Genomic DNA, 16820 nt, shown 5'->3' with positions numbered 1-16820 from the left:
TCTGGTTAATTAGGCAATACCTGAAAAATCTTGAATAAATAATTCTTAGATATTAACCATTTCTTAATAAAAATTAAAGTACAACATATTTAAGTATTAAGACTGAATATGGGTAGGGGTTTAGCTCAGTGGTGGAACGCTTGCTCCACATGGGAGAGGCCCTTGGTCGACAATCCCTGCCACTACAAAATATATTTTAGTATATGTACTGCCACAGCGAGCACCCTGCCACTACAAAATAAAGCAAGCTCAATGACTGTACTTTCCACAAAACTGAAAATTACATTCTGAAATATTTAAAAGAATGAGTTGAGTGGACTGTTTAAAATAATGATCGATAATTATACAATAATCCACATTTTGATTATTTTTGTACGTGCCAGGTTTTTGTATTTTTTTATGTGCCAGGTTTCACAAAAACTGCTAAGCAATTTGCACATATTACCTCATTTAAACCACACAACAGCCCTGTAAACCAACATTACCCTTTCTCATTTACGAATGAAAAGACAGATGTAATGAAGTTAAATCACCCTAAGGACAACAGTAGACCTAGATTCAATTCCAGAGAATTGGACAATAAGCCCATTCCTTTAATACTAGGAGTTGTGCTGCAGGGGTATATAAAAGGAAGAAAACTGACAATCTAGCAAAAGAAAGCATTCTGAAACTTTACTGTTACCTATTTTATAACTTTTTAATTTAATAATAAGAAATAATCTATCTCCAGAAGTTCAATTTCTTTTTTACCTCTAAGTAAACAGCTCTAAATAAATCCAGCTTCAATACCAGAAGAACAAATTTAAGCAACAAGACAAAGGCAAAGTATTTCATTCCTAAATTCCTTCTAGTGCAGAGGTTAGGAGAAAGCAGCAGCAGGAGCAGCCAGGAATATCAACACTTAACAACATGGACAATACTAGCATCTTACTGTGTATGTTATGTTTCGATCTTAACTGTTCCCCAAATGCCTACATGTTAAAGGCCTGGTCCTCATCCTACAGTGCTACTGGGAAATGGGGGAGCCTTTAGGAGGTGGGGCCTACTTGCAGGAAGTCAGGCTAAGGGGTGGGGGTGCCCCTGAAGAGGGTATTAGAACCCTAGCCTTTCCCTCCCTCTTTGATACTCAAGGTTAATCCCAGGGGCTTTGACTGAACTACATCCCTAGTTCTTTTTTTATTTCAAGACAGGGTCTCATGAAGTCGCCCAGGCTGGGCTTCACCTTGCAATCTTCCCTCCTCAGTCTCCCAGAGTGCTGGGACTGCAGGTTTGACCACCATGCCTGCCAGTCTCTCTCTCTCTTTTGTGTCTCAGATGCCAGGAGATGAACAGACCTCCATTGCCACATGCTTCCCCCCATGTACTGCCCAAGGCAACCAGACAAGGCAGCCATGGAGTGAAACCTCTAAATCCCTGAATCAAAATGAATCCTTCCTCCTTATAAATTATCTCAGATATTTTGTTACAGCAATGAAAATCTAACACAGTATAAAACTCCACAGTTCAGAACTTGGGGGTTGTAGTTCAATTTATTTCTGAATAACTTCAGTCACCAGAATAAGCGGTGTTATTCCATGTTACAAATGACAAAACAGAGAGAAATGAAGTTATCTGTCACAAGATCAAAATATAATAGTGCAGAAAATATGAGAAAAGAGATTTCCAGCATCTACTTCAGTTCACTTTCCACCCTAGTCAGGGGACATCTGCCTGAAGACAGAGAAGTGAAAGAATCCTATTTAACTGGTTCATATGTCAAACTGTTAGACTTGAGAGTTCATTTTGAAGACAAGTATTTTGCAATACTAGGAATTAAAAGGAAACACTAGAAGTCTATCTTCAGAAAACTGTCCTTAGAAGTCTAACCTCTGAGTCATTATTCATTTGTAGGTTAAGTGAGAAAAAGAATTAAAGAGATCAAAAAAGTTTAGGCAAGGCCTAGGCAACAACATTACCATTTGTTTTATAAGATACTGTCTCAATTCTTTTTTTCTTTTTCTTTTTCTTTTGCTGGTGGTGGTAGGGAGAACTCATGACTTTAATGCTTGCCAGGCAGGCGCAGTGCCACTGAGCTACAACCTCAGCCTGATACTGTCTCAATTCTAAGACTCCAAAATAAGAATTTGCTTTAAAGGGCACTAGCTCTTTAAAGTATATTTGCCTGGGAAGCAAATAAATTAAACAATGCATTTATGTTAATACATTAATAAAGAATGTATAACACATATACCTAGTCTGTATGTTTTCCATAGCTTCATCATGTAGCATGAGCATATCCAGTGTGCCTTACTGCTAGAAACCAACACTCCCCTTTGCAGTTATTTCTAAGAAAAATGCTAGCGTCTAAATGTCATCATATATATTCCTGTGCCCTACACAACTATTACAGCTTCCACTAATTTAGGCAGATGGTAAACAAAGTCTAAATTAACTAAAGAATCATAAAAATGTCTAAATGAAATGGATTTTGATTAACATCAAAAGTACAGAATATTTGATCTTGGGTAATAAAGCTGGAGGTGTGTCCGCTTGAAGATGACAGCTACTAGGTAGTGTTCTGATTTGGGATAACAAAATTGATCAAAGTTTGACTGTGGTTATAGCTGTACAACTCTGTCAATGTGCTAAGATCTACTGAATTTTACATTTTAAGTAATTGTGTAGTATCCAAAATTTTAGTTTAATATTTTTTAAATAATGCTTAAGTGTGTGTACTAAACAATTTTCATTACAAGTTTCTTTTATTTATTATATACTCTATAGGGCCAGGGATTTAGCTCAGCGGTTTGGTGGCCCGCCTTGCAAGTGCAAAGACCTGAGTTCAATCCCCGGTACCAAAAAAAAAAAAAACCCAAAAATTATACACTCTATATACATTACCCCAAAAGTTTGTCTTCTAAATGAACTGAGCATTCAAGTCACTAAAATGTTTAATTTTTGCTAAGCAAATTAAGGATTATAGGTATACTAAGGGAGGCCAAGATTTTGTCCAACTAATAAGCAATTTTAGGGCCAGGTATGGAGGTGCATACCTAAAAGCCCAGCATTCTTAGAGGCAGAGGCAGTCTGATCAGAATTTCAGGTAAGCCTAGCCTACTGATTTAGGAAAACCCAGTCTCAAAATTTAAAAATAAAAAAAGGGAAAGGGAGGCAACCCAGTGCTAAAGACCCTGGGTTCAATCCTCAGTACCACCAACACAACAAAAAAGGAATTCTTAAAGAGTAGGCAGAATGGGATTACATCTTATAATTTACATATACTGCAAAGTCACCAAAACAAAACATTTTACCTAGATGAATCAAATATTTACCAGAATAAATTATGAACACTCCAGCCCAATTAAACTACATTATTCAACTGGGAAACTGTACAAAGTGTGCTTTATTCAAGGAGTTTCACAATCAACTACAAAATTCTAGATATCCTGTACACTTCTAAAGGACTAGCTAGCATTTAACATTCCAAAAGGAAATTCTATCACAGGCACAAGATTAGTTCACTGATTACCTCTCCAGCATTGGCACATTCTTTGGCTCTTCTGTGAAGTGCAGCCCAGGTATCTTCATACCTAAAAGAATCAAAAAATAAATCAAAATGAAAACATATTAAGAAAGAAGTATTATCTACAGTTGAATCTCACTAGCTGGTGGTGCTGCACGTCTGTAATCCCAGCAATCAGGAGGCTAAGGCAAGAGTACTGTTTCGAGTTAAAATCACAAATAAATGATAAAAGAAATGAAGAGACCATATTCATAAAGTGGTAATTCATTCACTGAATTACTGAACGTATTCTTCATTTATTAGTGGAACCAGTGGAAGAGTTTACAATATAGTTAAGAAAATAAATATGCACATGATTACCTTCTAAATAGGAATACGCTTTTTTTGGAGTGATACTGTACTAGGGACTGAACATGCTAGGCCAATACGCTGCCATGAGCCATATCCTCACTGCAGGAGACTAATTCTTCTTTTTTTTTTTTTTTCCAGGACCATAACAAGCCTCTATTATGGGGAGGGTCTGCTGGGCTATCTCTGAACAAAGGAGAAGACAATATGGCTGAGACAGGGAGCGCTACTTACAGGACTGGGATGGGGGTTATAGGAGCTGGGGTGGGGTGATGTAGTGGCTAGGGACTGGGGGAGCTTTTTGGGTTTTTTTTGGGGGGGTACCGGGGATCAAACTCAGGTCTTTGCATTTGTGAGGCAGGCGGCAGAACCACTGAGCCAAATCCAGGCTTTTGTTTTATGGTTATTGGGTGAAGGTCTCTTCTGGAGCTGCTTCAAGCTAACAAAGGGGCAAAGGTTGGAACTAAACCTAGATCTGGTGGGAGCAGCAGTAGATGGGGGCTTCTTCCCTCTGCCACAGTGGTCAATACCCCGTTAGGAGAGAATTCTTAACCTTGGTCTGGTACCCTGGTTAACAAGTTACAATTATAGGCCAGAGGGGAGGTGGCAGAGTGGGAAGCACCAGGAATATTCCCCAGCCTGGACCACAACAGCTCTGATAGAGCCTGCCAGATGAAACTGGAGTCTATTCAAGGCTTTCAATCTCTAGTGGAAGGCCTGGATGGAAAAAGGATATAGATTTTGGTCAATTTCAGTGCTTGGCACAGTAGCAGAACCTGTCCCCCTCACCTCCAACCCCAGGGCAGACAGCCATGCTCTGGTTCCCAAAGCAACTTCCAAGTAGCTTGTGGGGGCCAGGGATGCAGCTCAGCGGCACCGGACCTGCCTGGCAAGCAAAAGATCCAAAATTCAATCCCTGGTACCAAAGGTGGGGCGGGTGAACCAAATAGCTTGTGGGAGCCAAGGTTGACAATAAAGAGTCTCTCCTTTAATCACTGGGGATCTGTGCCCTAATCACTCATTGCTTCCTCTGATCAGAGAGATGCAGACACACTGGCAGCTGCTGTTATAAATCCCTCTCCTTCCTGCTAAAGAGACTTACGATGGATTTAAAAGACCAGTGCATGGTTTTGTCCCCCTTCATGTTTCTCTTTCTCCTGTTTTGGAGACAGACATTTAAAAATTAGGACATTCAAAAGCATTCACATATATGGGGGAATCTAGAAAGTCATCACCCAAGTCCAGTGAAAGGAACATGGTTAGGAAGGACTGAGGAAATCCCAGCTTTACACCTCAAGGTGAACAACAGCACAGAGACTGCTACAATCAGAAACCAATGTCAAACCTGGAAGGCGGGGTGGGATCTGCTCTCCAATGTGACTGTGGCTCATAATTCAAATGTCCAGTTAAAAAAATCACAAGGCAGGCAAAAAACAGGACAGCATGGTCCTTTCAAAGGAAAAAATGAACGGATAAAAAACATTCCTGAACTAGATGGTGAGTTTACTAAAAATTTTAAAACAACAGGGATGGAAGTATAACTCAGTAGTAGAGCGCCTGCATAGCATGCATTAGACCCAGTACTGGGGGAAAAACACTGCAACTGAAATGAAAATTACTAGAGAGATTTGATCAGGCAGAAGAATTAGCATGGTTGAAGATGGGACAACTGACATTGTTTGAGGAACAGAAAGAAAAGAACTTGAAGAAAATGAACAGAGCTTAAGGGGTCACTATCAACAGGAACAGATTTGCAGCAAGGAGTCCCATGCAGAAAAGCAATCGTGGAAAACTGCATAGCAGCTCCTCAAAAAACTAAAACTGAACTACCCTATTATCCAGCAACTCAAGATTCTGGATATAATCCCCAAAGAACTGAAAGTGGGGTCTCAAAAAGACACATATGCACATGTGTTCATAGCAGCATTATTCACAATAGCCAAAAAACAGAGGCAACCTGTGACAACTGACGAACAAATGGAAAAGCACAATGTGATGTATACACCAATGGGATATTACTCAGTCTGAGCAAGGAAGGAAATCTGGACACATGCAACAACATGGATAAACCCTGAAAGCATCATGCTTAGTGAAATAAGCCAGTCAGAGAAAAGCAAAATACAGTACTATAAGATTTCTCCTCTCTGAGGTCTAGAGTAGTCAGATTCAGAGAGAAAGCAGAATGATGGTTAACAAAGCCTTGAGGGAAAGAGGGAATGAAGAAGTAGTAGTGGGCATTGCTTCAGTTTTACCAGCTGAAAAGATTTTTGAGTGTTGCATATACAACAGTATGAAATATACTTAACACTATTAAAATTACGCTTAAAAATGGTTAAGATAGTAAATTTTATGTTATTTGCATTTTACTAGAATTTTCAAAATTAAAAAATATATGATCTAGATAGTCACTATTTAAAATGGTTTCCCTCTCACCTAATATTAGCTCCACTGGGAAAAAAATCATTTCATGCAATTTATGCACATATTGTAGCCACTTTCCTATAGTTGTAAATTTTTCATACTGTCATAAAATGCATCCCTATGCTGAAAGATTATTACACATGAGCCTACACCTCCAAAACAAATCTTTCAATGAAATTAACTTCATTCCAGCTGTCACTAGAGAAAATAAAGAAATAAAATAGAAACATACAGTATAGCAATGGTTTTTACTACTGTTCCTTTCATTTTTCACTTATGTTCTTTACCTAACCAAGCAGGAAACTACTGATAAATACACTTTCATTTCAAAGAAGAAAAACCTCTAGACTTGACAATCGTAAAAAGAAATCCAAATAAGAACTAGAAAAGGGAAAATGCAGATGGCGGTCACTGTGTATAAATGAATACAGATAAAAGCAACTATCTCCGGATGCACACCTTTGTTAGCTGGTATATTACAAACGCAGCTCCACGTAGCAACATACTTTAACCATATACTCATTTTTCATCATTGGTATAAATTAGATACCACAAAAGTCACTCTTTTAATGTATCTAATTCAACAGTTTGTAGTATAACTACAAACTTGTAAAACTATCATACTATCTCAGTCCATAACACTTTCATCATCCAAAAAGAAACCTGTATCTCTTATAGCAGTCACTACCCTCCAAATCCCGGTAACTAATAATCTACTCCCTTCTCTCTACAGGTTTGTCTCTCTGGACATTTCATATAAATGGAATCATATGTGACCTTTGGTGGTGGCTCCTTTCATGTTTTAAAGTTTCATCCACTACACAGATACACATTGTGTTTATTAGTTGATGGACACTTAAGTTCTACTTTTCAGCTATTATGAGTATAACCATGAACAATTAGGTACAAGTTTTACATGGAGAGATATATATAGATCTATATCTAGATCTATATCTAGAGATATCTAGATATAGATCTAGATATAGATATACATCTTTTTAAATACTGGGGATCGAACTCTGGATCTTGTGCTTGCAAGGAAGGTGGTGGAACCACTGAGCTAAATCCCCAGCCCAGATATGTTTTTAATTCTCTTGGGTCACATGATAATTTTACATCTAACTTTTTTTCTTGGTTTGAGACTGGATCTCACTATGTAGGCAAGGCTGATTTCAAACTTTAGCTCCTCCTGCCTCAGCCTCCCAAATGCCAGGATTATAGGCACACACCACCACATCCAGCTATACCTAACTGAGAAACTACTGTTTTCCAGAGTGGTTACACCATTGCACATGTGCTAGAAAGTGTGTATATCTTGTTTTTTGTCTGTTTTTGAGACAGGGTCTTGCTACACAGCTCAGGCTGGCTTTAAACTCCCTATGTAGCCTAGGCTGGCCTCCAACTCACAACTATCCTCCTCCCGAGTGGTGGGATTACAAGCATGCACCACCATGCCTGGTTCTGTGTTAATGTGTATAAATGCCTATTTAAATATTTTGTCCAATTCTTCACTAGGTTGCCCCTCACAAAGGCTGAGGACTGAACCCCCGAGTACTGAGCTACATTCTTGGCCCCTTTAAACTGCCCAGGCTACACTCTAACTTGTGAGTCTCTTGCCTCAGCCTATCAGAGTACTGAAATTAAAGACTTACACCACCATACCCGGCTACTGGGTGGTCTTTTTATTATTGAGTTCCAAAAGTTTTCTATGTATTCTGGATAAAGCCCTTTCTCAGATATATGACCTGCAATATTTTCTCCCATTCTGTGGTGGCTGTTTCATCTTCTTGATGGTACTTTTGTTTTTGTTCCAGACAGGGTCTTGAGATGTACTTCAGGTTGGTCTTGAACTCACTATGTAGCTCAGGATGGCCTCAAACTCTCACCCATCCTCCTGCCTTGGCCTCCAGAGTGCTGGGATTATAGACTTGTGCTACTATGCCTAGCCTTGATTATGTTCTTTGAAGCACAATAGTGTTTAATTTTTGTCATCATCTAATTTATCTGTGTATTTCTATTTATGCTTTTGGTATCATGTCTAAGAAAACTATATCTTCTAATATTAATGCAACAACAGGAAGGAATTAGAAAATAACTGGTAGAAAATTAAGAGTCAAAGTAAGAAAACCAATTATTGAGAACTCAAGTTCAATTTTCTTGCAAAGATATATATATAATAAATACATAAAGTACCAACTACTAAGTGCAATAATGATGTACCTGTCTAAAGTCTGAATGGTCTTGGTACTGACCAGTGAAAAGAAAAAAAATAAACAATTTCTAATCACTACAGCAAGGTAAAATTTGGGTATTGTAATTTTTTTTTTTTTTTTTTTTTGTACCAGGGATTGAACTCGGGTCCATGCGCTTGTGAGGCAGGTGGTGGAACCACTGAGCTAAAAATCCCTGGCTATAATCTTTAAAATTATAAAATATTTTTAGACATGTTAGAAGTGTAACTTGCTTTCTAAAGGAAAACACTTACCTGCTAAGTAATTCTAGTCCAGCAGAGTACTTTGGTAGATATGGAACAGTCCTGCCAAAAGAAAGACTTATTTTATTAAAACTGTTTCTAATTTAGCTAACTTAAAAAAAATTACATATAAAAATTCTGTCATTGGCAATTCTAAGATATTTTAAAACAACTTATGACAGTTTATCTCAACTTTTAGAAAAATGTATTATTTCTTTTTTTTTTTTTCCCTCATTGAGTTTATTGGTACATTTTAGGTATACAGTACAGTTACATTCATCATTGGGCTCTTGTACCTTTACATGACAGGTCTTGGTTCTCATTTTTCCCCTTTATCCCTGCCCTCCCATCACCCACTCCTCCCTTCCATACTTACCAATACTTTATTTCCATTTTCTCATTTTTTTTCTTTTCCCTTATTACCATTCCCCTATCCTTCCTACTTCCCTTACACCTTTAGGCCTTTTCTTCCTATTTCATTTTCAATTATATCATTAGGATCTTATGTACCAGTATAGTTTTTCACACCAGAGGAAATATTTGGTATTTATACATGTAGAAAAATGTATTATTTCTGAGTTAATGTTTTTGGGTTTTTTTGTTTGTTTGTTTTTTGGGGGTTTTTTTGTACTGGGGATTGAACTCGGGTCCTTGTGCTTGCAAGGCAGGCAGCAGAACCACTGAGCTAAATCCCCAGCCCTATTTCTGAGTTAAGGTATTGCAGTATTTCAATTGTCCCTTTGTCCTTCAGACTTCTGAGTACACAACAATACAAGAAGCAGTTCAGCACCATGCTGGATCAAGAGAATAAGTTTGCAGGATCAAGGTGCACCATCTCTGGGTTGGAAGTGAAATTTGGTCACACACTTTGCTTTCCAAAAAAAAAAAACTGGAAAAAACACATTATTCTAGCATTTTCATAATAAAACAGGAGGCACAGCTCATGAAACTCACTTGCCAAGTCAAGTTTCATTATTCATCTGCTTCTCAATAATGCAGGCCTTCTACACTGGTCTCAACATACAAATTTCAAGAATTAACTGAGATCAAAACAACAGGTATCTGTTGTCTAAAAGACAATACACTTCATGACTTTTTCAGCCAGTTCACAATTCTATCAAAAAATTTTCCTGTGTTACAAATTTAGAATCAACAAATTATTTTGTAGTCAGATGTACTGTACTCAACTGATCTAAAACCTATAAAGTAGTTTTATAATAACAAATACAACCAAAACTCATATGCAATTCAATTTATGTTACATCAAAATCTTAGCATGAGCTTACCTGGGTTTGCTTTTGACTTTCACTTCTCTGGACTTGTCACTTAAAGTCTTTAGCCTGTAATTCAACAAGCATAAAATGTATTTTTACAGGTCAGGAGATGCTCAACCACGAGTTTTCACAGGGTTACAATTCTAGGTGGCATAAGCTAATTTTTTAAAAGCAGAATTAAGCACCTCTAAGGCAACAAACATCTGAGTGTTTACTATATCAGGCACCATAAGTGGAAAATTGGTAGTAATTTTTATTTTTACTTTTCCAAAATCTCTTAAGAAACAATTGCTAATTTTCAGTAGGGTAAAAAAACAAAACGAAACCAAACTTTATTGATGCTACGGTTCAAATTCAGATGTCGTCCCAAAACCTCACTTGCTCACAGGTGGGGCTGTTTCACAAGTGCCTGGATCTAGTATGTGTGATGCTGGAACTGATACATGGCGCAATACTAGGATCGAGGGCACTAGGACTAAGGGTGTGAGCGCTACCTGCCCGCAGAAGCCTGGATGATATAAGGGATAGAAAGAGCTGTGGACGACCCTTGCTGCTTTGTTACCTTGTGTCCTCCATGAAATGTTTCTCCTCAGATGCCTGTCTGCCGTGCCACCTGCCTTGGAGTCAGCCAACTATGAACTGCAACCTCTACAAACTGGAAACTAAATAAACCTTTTCTCCTTTAACTTTCGGTGTCAGTGTTTTGGATTTTTTTTTTTTTTTTGTCTCAGCAATGAGAAAAGTAACTAAGACAATCTGACATCCATTAGAAAGTGGTTCACATAAGTGAACTTGAGAGTTAACAAAGATAAATATACAAAAATAAAGTGGCATACCTTACTAAGTACATACTATCCTAGGCACTCAAATATCTTCAAGCACCTACATTATTAAAACTTTAATTAAAAAAGAGCTTCTTAAAATACACTGCAAAATTTTCCCATTAAAAGGATCTGGTGTGGCCCATCTAGCATTTTCTGATAACCCTTGGACGTTATTACAAACACCCAGCTGCACCTTGCTTTGCAGCCAGACAGAACTTTCCTCAGGTACTTTGACCTGCAATTTCATTTTCTAACCTGAAACCAATCTCTGGTGGGTTTGTGTTTATTTGGGCGCTTTTGTCTATTGCTTCTAAATTTCCTGTTTTGCTATTGGTCAGCTGGCCATCATAACCACATCCTGCTTCTGCTAGCTATTTGCTATACCATTCTCCTTCCCTTCTATATGCCGTTTTTAAATGTCCAGAAAACAAACTGGTTACAACTACACACATAAAACTCGCAGGTCAAACATAAAGTATGATGTTCACAGACTAATTTGTCTTCCCTGGCCCAGTTTTCCATTGACTGTAAACTCTTCAGATAACAGAGCTTGCCAATAAGTGAATGAGAATGAGAGATTATGAGACAATCTCAAAAAATGAGATAATGGTGTACGTGCTCTTTTAAATTAATTCAACAGGGCCAAGGATTTAGCTCAATGGCACCGAGCCTGCCTTGCAAGTGCAAGGTCCTGAGTTCAATCCGTGGTACCAAAATCAAACAATCAACAAATACCCATATCTATAGAGATGGCGCTCCTTCCTCAAAACACTTTACTTCCATCAGCCAGAACCTGTTCTAAGCTACAAGCTTACTCCTGAATGAATGCCTCACCCCTGCACTGTACAGTGTCATCTGCACAACCACACGTGCACAACCTGCTACAAGATTCTATCTTTTTTGTCAATAATGCCTAACCAAGCACAAGGGGATTTCTGACCAAATATTTTGCTTAACCAAATTGGAATTCTGATTCTGAAAAAGAATTTTATAAAATATTGATGAGATGAATTTCTCTACAATGCTCTAAAGAGTCAGCAATTCTTGAACAGAAAACAAAATTTGCATATCTCTAGATGAGTCTAAGCAAGAATATAAAACAACTCAGCCAGGGCCGGGGATTTAGCTCAGTGGTTTGGGCGCCTGCCTTGCAAGCATGAGATCCTGAGTTCAATCCCCAGTACCAAGGGCCAAAAACAAAACAAAACAAAAACTCATCCATACCAAGAGAAACAATTTCCAAGCTTATCATGGAACTAGTAAGTCCAGTTTAAATAACAATTAAACAAAAGCTAGAGAAAGCTAATTCTACAGCCATACTCTACAATTTCTACTCCAAAATCTGAGAAAGAAATTCAGTCGTACAAGTCAGGTAGGACCTTCCCAGGACAGTTAGACACAGCAGTGCATCATACCCAAAGTGCTTCTGGGATTTAGTGCTTTGAAACAGCGCTACTCAGGTGTGAAAGGGAACTGCTAGAATCCTTTTTGGACCACTCTTACAGCACCTAGTGAATCTCTAGGTTGGCATTTCAAATACGTATTTCTAAAATAAACCTGTGATTTCTCAATTGTAACAGACCCAGTTTGGGACTCTCCCTCTTACCACCTCCCCAACAAAACAAAAGGAAAAAAAACAGTTTGGAATAATAGGGGAAAGGGTGTTACAGGAAGCTCAAAATAAACCTGCTAGAAGATTCAGTAAGAGTTCCCCATGTGGTTCTTTAACAACCATCTGTTTTAAAAATTTGGCTTTAACCACATGTAATGTGTGGAACTTATGTGAACAAGCCAGCTGTAAAAAGATATTTCAAAGAACTAAGAAAATCTGATTATGGACTGGATAATTGATAAAATCAAGGAATTAGTGTTAATTTTGTTAGCTATGATACTGGCATTGATGTAATAATTTTTCTTTTTCAGCAATGCAAGTGGATGTGCAAGAGGCCAAGTCTGAGGTTTACTTTATAAATTAAAGGAAAGACAAAATAAATGTGAGAATATCTGAAAATTGCTGTATCTAAGTAAGGGACACATGGGATTATGCTTTCGATTTTTGTGTATATTTGAAAAGTTTAAAAAATTTTAACAACCAAAAATAGTCTTTTGGACACTTCACACTGTACCTTCTCCAAATAAATTGTCAATGTGGTGAAATTCAGAAAAGAAATTATTGGAGAAAACATGGAAACAAGTTCAGGAGAGAAAAGGACACAGGGTTACAACCATCACTATTCTTATATTAAAATGAAAAAAAAATGAGGTTAAATATATTTTAAAATAAAGTTTAAAAAAACAGATCCTTAAAACCTATAAGTTAACTGAAAGTAGTCTACCAGTTTTAGTTTTAAGTATCTGGGGTTTTTTTTTTGGAGGGGGGGTACCGGGGATCTAACTAGGGACCTTATGCTTGCAAGGCAGGCTGCGGAACCACTGAGTTTAATACCTGGCCCCAAAGCTGCAAGTTGTTGTCGTCGCCGCCCCCCCCCCCTTACCAGGGATCAAACTCTACAAGGCAGACAGTAGAACCTGAGCTAACTTCCTGTCCCCTGCGGGGTTTTCTGAGATAGGATCTCGGTATGTAGGCCAGGCTGGCCTTGATCTTTCCTTGATCCTCTGTGCCTCAGCTTCCCCACTACAGTACTGGGATTACAGATGTGCACCACCTCATGAGACTCAATTCCTCTGAAATGTGTTCATGCTTCCATTATTTTAACTTTAAATTGTAAATCCAAATCCAATTATATTTTCCACATTAGTGTCTCTCAATCCTCTCTCATACACACCCCATTAAAAAGCAAAAGCATTAATCACAGGCAAAAGTGAAAATGACCCCTAAGCTCTAAAGCCTGAGAAATTTAGATGAAGTGCCCAAACTCAGAAAAGAGAAATTAGTCTCTTTACCATAATGAATCCCAAATACACCATTTCAAGTCTGACCTTTCTCCTGAATGCCTTCAATTTCCAACTGCTTTGATGTCAAGCAACAAATTCACTGTCAAACACGCCTTCTCCTTCAAACCCATGCTTACTGTTGTATATTGCTATACACCATCATTTATCTAAAATGCTCCAAAATCAACATTCTCAATTTTTGCACCTTCTTCATCTCCCAAGTCTCACTGATGACAAACTGGCCACTGCTTATCATGTTCTTTCCTCCTCTAAATCTGTCAGCACTGCCTCAGCATCTTTTACCCAGCCCACAGTTATGGCCTCATCTCCCTGTTCCCTGTCCCTAATCTTCTCATCCCTACCCCACAAGTTACACTTGAAGAAATACAGCAATACTTTTCCAGAAATACATGTAGGCCCCTCTCCCCTTAACCTGAATTTTAGCCACAGTACTTGCAATCTTCTAAGATACTCTCCTCCTGCCACTAGAATGAGCACAGAAACCTTAATGCTGTCTGGTTGTACTCTGCTAAATCCCCGGCACCTAGAACAGTGACTGCCACAAAACAAGCACTCAATAAATACTTAATCAATTACAGTAATTAAGCAAAGCATTAAAGATTCTCTATTATCAGGCAATGAATTCTTTTCCACCTCCATCTCTGAAATGGCCTTACCTAAATCTATCACAATCCCTCCTAATCCAAGGCCTGGTATAGAAGACACCTCTTCTGTGAAGCCTTGTTTAATTGCATCCAAATTAAGGACTCCCTCCTCTGGGCTCAGAGAGCCATACTACTGATGTCTTTAACATGCTCTTCCCTCTGCTCTGAGAAGTGTTTCAGTCAACATGGCAGCCCCAGGATCCAGTCCAATACACACCCACTGTGCAGTAAAGAGAAACTGAGCACAGCCTCTCAAACCTTTAAGTGTCTATGAAAAAGGACACTTTTGAGCACCTAATCTAATGACCGGTAACATAACTGCCCCAAAGGCAAAAACCAAAGACACAAGTGAATTTGAATTATGTACTTCCATATATTGTTTCCCTCAGAGCTCAATTCAATCCCTAAAAAAATGGAAGCTGTGTGTGAAACCTCCAAAGCTATCTAAGAACTGAGTCAAATCAAATGAGGACTCAATGAGGGGAAAGGTCTGTGTGTGAGGCCCAATATAAACACCTGCCAATCCCAGGGCCTTTGGGCTGGCCCACCATCCATTTTAGGGCAGAAAGAATGGGATACAACGCATTCTCAGTACTAAATTTGTCTCAGTATTCACATAATTGTTACTATGAATAAAAATTTATATAAAGTCTGCAATGAGCTGGGGACATAGTTTAGTGATAGAGTGCTTCTTACATGTGTGAAGGCCTGGATTCAATCCCCAGCACTGCAACAAGGTCACATGTCCATGGAGAAGCTCAGGTGCCCCTAGACCATTAATAATCTATTTAAGAATCACAAATTTTCTAAGTTTGAAGGCAATGTAGAAAGTTACTGCATTCCCTGGGCTATTTTAACCACTAATGAGACACTGTTATGATGCTGATAAGGAATAGGCCTGTTTCACTTGGAAAGAAGACAGAGAGAGAGAAGGCAAAGTGGGTTGGTCGTCTTCCTGGAATTAAGCTCTGGATACAAGAATTTTCAGAAACTGAAAATGAGTGAAACATCAAGAAGACAACGTTGCTCTGTGCAGTTGTAGGAGCAAAAGCAGCCATGCTGTAGATACCCAGAAAATCACAAGGCCATTGATCAACTCCTGGGGAACCTGAACACTGTAAAACTATATTAGAAGGCATCCATGCTGGCTACAGAACACTCGTTTTGCCACAGTCCTACAGGAACACCAGGTCCAATGTGATAGTTACGGAAGGTTACTGCCTCAGTACCTCTATTACACACATGTGCTGTGTTTAATTTCATCTTTCCTTGGCAAGGCAAAAAATATTCAAGTGTGTAACGGGCTCATCTCAGCTGAACATGGAAGCATTTATTAAAATGGATTGTTTTCCCTTAGAATCATGTAGGAAACTGAGGACCGAAGTGAACTATCAATTAGAAAAGAGACATCACTTGGAGAGTTCTATCCCTGCCAGATCACACACCGCCAGTCTGCTGGTTTGTCAGCTGAAAGTGACCCGTGCAAAGAGGACAGCTCTGACCAGAGCCCCTCAGCCCCCTCCCTAAGCAAACCCTAAACCTTTAGGGCTATCCAGAACTCCCAGGATGGTCTAGGCCTGGGCAGTCCAGAGTTCACATTCCCAGACATGTTGCCCAGGCTGTCCTGACTTGCCATCCTCCTGCCTCAGCCTTCCCCAGAGCAGGAATTAAAGGCATGCGCAACCACATCCAGATGCTTTATATGTGGTAAGCGCTGAAGCATTTGTCGGTTTGCTTCTATTTAATAGGCAAGTGATATAAACACTTCTTTTCTGAAGTAAAAAGTTTAACATCTTTCCAGTGATGAATTTAAAACAGCATGAAGGAGCCACCCTCACTGTCCCAAAGGATTTGTAAACTAAAGGTGACAGATCCCTTACAAAGGTGACACCTTTCTAAAGTAACGAAAAAAATTGAGCGTTAGTAACAGTAGTGACCAAGTGCTCACTGCCCATTTTCCACGTTCACTCATCCATCCTCTCCACAACTCCTTCAGGACCAGCATTAACCCCATTTATTGGCGGCAAAAACTGTGCAATGAAGACCGAGTAACTGAAAGTAGCAGAGCCTGCACGAACAGCGGGGCAGTCTGGTGCTCGGTCTTGTTCCCCAACTTGGCCGCACATTGGAATCACCTGGGGATCTTGACTCCACGCCTGGACACACTCGTTTCTGAGTCATCCCGGGGGACCTGGGGACGGCGAAAGGCTAAGGCTGGGAAGCGCCTGGTCACCGGGCGTTCAGGACATTGCCACGGTTCCGCCCCCGAGGCGCATTTCTAGGGCAAAGGCAGAGAGGCCGAGGGGACGCGGGAAGCCTCGCCAGGTTAGGCCGTCAACGCCCGGCACCCAGGGATCCCGAGCCAGCAGACGCCCCAGGGCGCTGGAGGAACGCGGCGGCGGAGCCAGGGTCGCACGG

General features: G+C 39.4%; 1 protein-coding gene across 2 annotated transcripts in view; it reads right to left on the bottom strand.

Moving 5' to 3' along the window:
- The window catches only part of Dtnbp1 (dystrobrevin binding protein 1), a 110003-nt gene extending 93447 nt beyond the window's left edge, over positions 1 to 16556 (bottom strand). The window contains exons 1-4 of one of the 2 annotated variants that reach the window (XM_019207327.2): positions 16538 to 16556; positions 10031 to 10084; positions 8757 to 8807; positions 3509 to 3569 (exon numbers count right to left, since the gene is read on the bottom strand). The gene's annotated coding sequence lies outside the window, so the exon portion shown is untranslated. Of the gene's footprint in view, positions 1 to 3508; positions 3570 to 8756; positions 8808 to 10030; positions 10085 to 16537 lie in introns of those variants that run through there. The other variant, XM_033761907.1, reaches the window with a different exon arrangement.
- Positions 16557 to 16820: the final 264 nt, after the last annotated feature.

Source organism: Fukomys damarensis, unplaced genomic scaffold (assembly GCF_012274545.1).
Source record: "Fukomys damarensis isolate Sample0158 unplaced genomic scaffold, DMR_v1.0_HiC HiC_scaffold_10, whole genome shotgun sequence".
Lineage (NCBI taxonomy): Eukaryota > Metazoa > Chordata > Mammalia > Rodentia > Bathyergidae > Fukomys > Fukomys damarensis.
The sequence above is the reverse complement of the archived record's forward strand: the minus strand, read 5'-3'. Positions and strand labels throughout refer to the sequence as shown.